This window comes from Neophocaena asiaeorientalis, unplaced genomic scaffold (genome assembly GCF_003031525.2).
Source record: "Neophocaena asiaeorientalis asiaeorientalis breed wild unplaced genomic scaffold, Neophocaena_asiaeorientalis_V1.1 scaffold7, whole genome shotgun sequence".
NCBI classification, from domain to species: Eukaryota; Metazoa; Chordata; class Mammalia; order Artiodactyla; family Phocoenidae; genus Neophocaena; species Neophocaena asiaeorientalis.
The window spans coordinates 10,599,258-10,605,290 of record NW_020185337.1 but is presented as its reverse complement, the minus strand read 5'-3'; positions in this window follow the sequence as shown (position 1 = coordinate 10,605,290).

Here is a 6,033-nt window from a genome sequence, read left to right as displayed (position 1 = left end):
TGTAAATCTCAAAGCACCTGTATATAATGATACTAAATAAATATTAAGGGAGATAATATTTCTATTTGTAGTTAAATTAGTACCATGTATAAAAGAAATATGTTTATTTATATACTATATTTCTAGTCTTGCTACTATTAATATTAGTACATAAGCATTGGGCTCTGATACTAGAAAAATCCATAATCAGAATTAGGCAATTTCAATTCAACACTACCCCAAAATCTGATAAAAAATAAAAAACAACAACAATAAACAGAATTTTAACATCTGAGCTACTTTTTGCAATCTACTGTGTTTCAGTGTTGTTGGACTATGGGAAAAATGGTCATCTCCTTACCCAATCTTTTGTTTAGAACGTTTGCACTGATATTCAAAACAGATATTATACATTTTGTGTGTGTGTGCATTTATGCATACACTCTTTTTTTTTAAACATCTTTATTGGAGTATAATTGCTTTACAATGGTGTGTTAGTTTCTGCTTTATAACAAAGTGAATCAGTTATACATATACATATGTTCCCATATCTCTTCCCTCTTGCGTCTCCCTCCCTCCCACCCTCCCTATCCCACCCCTCCAGGCGGTCACGAAGCACGGAACTGATCTTTTTGAAGAGGCTGTCCTTTCTCCACTGTACATTCCTGCCTCCTTTATCAAAGATAAGGTGACCATATGTATGCACACACTCTTAATGATAACACTTATACTACACTTACTGTGTATCAGGAATCATTCTAAACACTTTAGATATAGTAACTTATTTAAGTTTCACCATAACTATTTGAGGTAGCTATTATTTTTATACTCACTTTTTTTCTTTTTTTAATTATTATTAATTAATTTATTTATTTTTGGCTGTGTTGGGTCTTCGTTTCTGTGCGAGGGCTTTCTCCAGTTGCATCAAGTGGGGGCCACTCTTCATCGCAGTGCACGGGCCTCTCACTATCGTGGCCTCTCTTGTTGCGGAGCACAGGCTCCAGACACGCAGGCTCAGTAGTTGTGGCTCACGGGCCCAGTTGCTCCGTGGAATGTGGGGTCTTCCCAGACCATGTCTCGAACCCATGTCCCCTGCATTCTCAACCGCTGTGCCACCAGGGAAGCCCCTCACTTTTTTTTTAAATAATAAAACTTATTTAAAAATAAGTTTAAATTCTCTGAGGCACAGAGAGTTGTACTCATTGGGATGAGACAAAACAGTTGTAAAAAATGTCATCATTCAAATACAGCAGAGGTTTTTCTCACATAAGAGTCCAAGGTGTGTGTTTTCAACCAGCAGATGACTTCACTTTACTTGGTGATTCAGAGGCCCTGGATCCTTCCATCTTCTGGCTCTACCGTTATCTAGAGTTTCACTGTTAATTTCTTCCTGCTGGCAAAAGAAAGTAGTATCTTCCTATAGCTGCTGTAATAAATTACCACAAACTTAGTGGCTTAAGCCGATACAAGTTTCTTACAGTTCTGGGGCCGAGGTCCAAAATGGATCTCACTGGGCTAAAACCAAGGTGTTGGCAGGGCTGCATTCCTTTTGGAGGCTTTAGGGGAGAATCTGTTTCATTGCCTGTCCAACCTCTAGAGGTTACCCACACTCCTTGCCTCAAGACTCCCTTCTATCTTTAAAGCCAGCAGTGGCTGGTTGAGTCTTTCTCATAACACATCACTGGTACTGACTCTTCCGTCCCCCCTCTTCCACTGTTAAGGACCCTATGATTACATTGGGCCTGCCTGTTATCCAGGTTATCCAAGATAATCTTATCTTAAGGTCAAATGATTAGCAATTTAATTCCACTTTACCATGTAACACCACAGGTTCCAGAGATTAGGATCTTTGGGGGGACATTATTCTGCCTCCCACAGGGAGGGTACATCTGCTTAAAGTCTTGGTATACATGATATACAATGCTGTGTGTTGTGTGTTTCGAAGGTGTACAGAATCTTTTTCATTTATACATATAGATATATCTATTCATCTCCGGATTCTTTTCCCATATAGGTTATTACAGAATGTTGAGTAGAACTCCCTTGTTATACGTAGGTCCTTGTTAATTATCTATTTTATATGTAATAGTTTCTATTTGTAAATCCCCACTTCCTAATTTATCCCTTCCCCACATCTTTCCCCTTTGTTAACCATAATTTTATTTTCTACTTTTGTGATTCTGTTTCTCTTTTGTCAATTGGTTCACTGGTATTACTTTTTATTTATTTATTTATTTTTTTAACCCATGTGTTTCCTTTTATTCACCATCTCTAACACATCCAAACCATTCCAGTTGAAAACAGATCACTACCCTTTCTCAGCTACTTAGTAACTAAGAGCAGTGAATAAAATCCACACAAAAGGTATTACTTTTTAGATTCCATCTGTAAGTGGTATCATACAATATTTGTCTTTTTCTTTCTGACTTACTTCACTTAGTATGATTACAACTAGGTTCATCTATGTTGCTGCAATTGGCATTATCTCATACTTTTCATGCCTGAACAATATTCCATTGTGGACATGTGCCACTTTTTCTTTATCCATTCATTGCTCAATGGACATTTTGGTTGCTTCCATGTCTTGGCTGTTGTAAATCTTGCTGCAGTGCACGTTTGGGTGCATCTTTTCGAATTCTGGTCTTTAGATACATACCCAGCAATTGGACTGCCGGATCATATGGTAGCTCAATTTTTACCTTTTAAAGCTGCCTCCATTCTGTTCTCATTAGTGGCTGCCACCAGTTTACATCCCACCAGCAGCATAAGAGGGTACCAATTTCTCCACCATCCCTTCAGCATTTCTTGTTTGTAGATATTTTGCTGATGGCCATTCTAACTGGTGTGAGGTGATACCTTTTTGTATTTTGGATTTGCCTGACTCTAATAATTAGTGATGTTGAGCAGTTTTTCATGTGCTTTAAGAAAAAGAAAAACAACGGTGTGAGTAGAATTTACCTCTTGAAATTGTCGTCTTGAAAGTTTGCCCTGTGTTGAATTTTCTTGTCGATTCCAGACGGCAGGACATTTTTTGAGGGCAGGTGTCATTTACAGCCCTGCAGTCCTTGTGAATATTATGTGACCGTTAGCACTAGGTTTAAAGCTGCTGTTGCGGGAAACGGCCACAAGGTGGCAGGATTTCTCAATTCCCCACTCTGGTTACTAGGGCAACAGAGCCTTCCTGGAAGTCCTGTTCCTTTGTTGTAATTAGAGTGGAATGTGCCAGGACAAACCCCCAAAAGCTTATGTCTCATTACTTCTTTGTTTTTTTAATTTAATTTTTATTTTCTATCAGAGTAAATTTGATTACAATGTTGTGTTTGTTCTCAGTGTACAGAACCTGCTTCATTTATGCATATACATATATCTATTCATGTACCGATCCTGTTCCCGTGTAGGTTATTACAGACGGTTGAGTAGACCTCCCTTGCAATGAGGTAGGTCCTTTTTGATATATTTATTTTATCTGTATTAGTATATGTATGTTAACCCCAACATGCTAATTGACCCATTCCTCCCGCCTTTCCATTTGGTTAACCATAAGTTTGTTTTCTAAGTCTGTGTCTTTCTCTGTGGAAATATGTTCATTGGTATCCGTTTTTAGATAACACCTATAAATGACATCATAGGATATTTGTCTTTCTCTTTCTGACTTCACGTAGTATGATTATCTCTAGGCTCATCTATGGTTCTGCAAAGGGCACTGTTTCATTCTTTTTTTGTGGCTAATATTCCGTTGTGTACATGTACCACTTCTGTCCATTCACGTGTCGATTGACATTTTGGTTGCTTCCATTTCTTGGCTACTGTAAATCTTGCTGCAGTGGACGTTTGGGTGATTGTGTCTTTTAGATTCTGGTCTTCTCGGTTGATAGGCCCGGTAGCAGGTCGGCCAAATCATATGGTAGCTGAAGTTTTACCTTTTAATGGCACCTCCATTCAGTTCTCGTTAGTGGTTGTCACCAGTATACATCCCACCAACAGCATAAAGGGTATGCATTTCTCCACAACCCCTTCAGCATTTATTGTTTGTCGACTTTTTGCTGATTGCCATTCTAACTGGTGTGAGGTGATACTTCTTTGTTGTTTGGATATGCATGTCTCCAATTATTCATTATGTTGACCATTTTTCCATGTCTATTTTTTAATAAAAAAAAGAGTAAACTTTACCTTGTGAAAATTTGCCCCGTGTTGAATTTTTTTTGTCAATTTCAGACTGTAGGACATTTTTGGAGGGCAGGTGTCATTTACAGCCCTGCCTTGTGAATGTTAAGTGACCATTAGCACTAGGTTTAAAGCTGCTGTTTCAGGAAATGGCCACAAGGTGGCGCAATACCTACATCCCCAACTCTGGTTACTAGGGCAACAGAGCCTTCTTGGAAGACATGTTCCTAGGTTGTACATCAGAGTGGAAGGTGCCAGGACAAACCCCCAAAAGCTTATGTGTCATTACTTCTTGTTTTTTTAATTTAAATTTTATTTTCTATCGGAGTAAACTCCAGTACAATGTTGTGTTTGTTGTAGGTGTACAGAATCTGGTTCATTTATGCACATACGTTTATCTATTCATCTTCAGTCCTGCTCCCATATAGGTTATTACAGAGTGTTGAGTAGACCTCACTTGGTATATGGTGGTCTTTGGTGATTATATATTTTATTTTAGTATATGTATGTTAACCCCCGTATCCTAATTTATCCATTCCTCCCGCCTTTCCTTTTGGTTAACCATAAGTTTGTTTTCTAAGTCTGTGAGCATCTTTCTCTGTGGAAATATATTCATTGGTATCAATTTTTAGATAACATCTATACATGATATCGTAGGATATTTGTCTTTCTTGTTCTTACTTCACATATGATTATCTCTAGGCTCATCTATGGTGCTGAAAACAGCATTTTTTCATTCTTTTCCGTGGCTAATATTCCATTGGCTACATGTACCACTTCTTGTTTGTCCATTCATCTGTTGATGGCCGTTTTGGTTGCTTCCATATCTTGGCTATTGTAAATCTTGCTGTAGTGGACGTCTGGGTGCCTGTGTCTCTTCCATTCTGGTCTTCTCAGGTTATAGGCCCAGTAGTGGGTCTGCAGGATCATATGGAATTTTTACTTTTTAAAGGCACCTCCGTTCTGTTCTCCTTAGTGGCTGTTACCAGTTTACATCTCTCCAACAGCATAGGAGGGTATGCATTTCTCCACCACCCCTTCAGCATTTCTTGTGTGTAGACTTTTTGCTGATGGCCATTCTGACTCATGATGGGTGATGCCTCTTTGTTGTTTGGATTTGCATGTCTCTAATTATTCGTGATTTTGAGCATTTTTCCACATCCTTTTATTTTGTTTTTGTTTTTTTAAAGAGTAACAAATTCTGTTGTTTTAAACCACTGGTTTGCAACAGTTTGTTATGGCAGCCCTAGGAAACAATTAACAGGGCTTTTATAATCGGTGAAAATTAAACTTTGTAGTGCTTGTAATGATCTTTCTCCACCTTTCAATATTAAACTGTGCCTTATTCCATATGGAGTAATTTAAGGAAAAGGCATAATGTTCCATGCCACCAACTAGATTTACTCAGAAAAACCTGGAACTTTGAAAGATACAACTTAAGACATTAAGATTTGTTCTTCTACCATTGTGGGGGCTTTTCTTTGTTTACATACATTGCTCACAGACCTTAGACGGATAACTATAAAGATCACTAAGAGTAAAGCAATGTAAGAGACAGTGAACATCAATGTTAAATTCAATGATAGATGCCAATGAGTAAAAAGAATAGAAACTTAATTGTGCAAACTCAGAAAAGGCTTCTGAAATGTTACTTTAGCTGTGACAGAGAATAATCACTTTAAACGTAATTGCTCTACATTTACTGGTAGGAACTAAAATATCTTTTTCGAGCCCCATCTTCCCTTGCCAATGCCCTCATACAAATGTTGAGTTATGGATTTTTGCACTTTATGAAATTTAAATTCCTTAGTGATATTCAGCACAATCATTCACACAAATAAAACAGATATATGGCAACTCAATCCTATTATCATTGATTAATAACAGAAT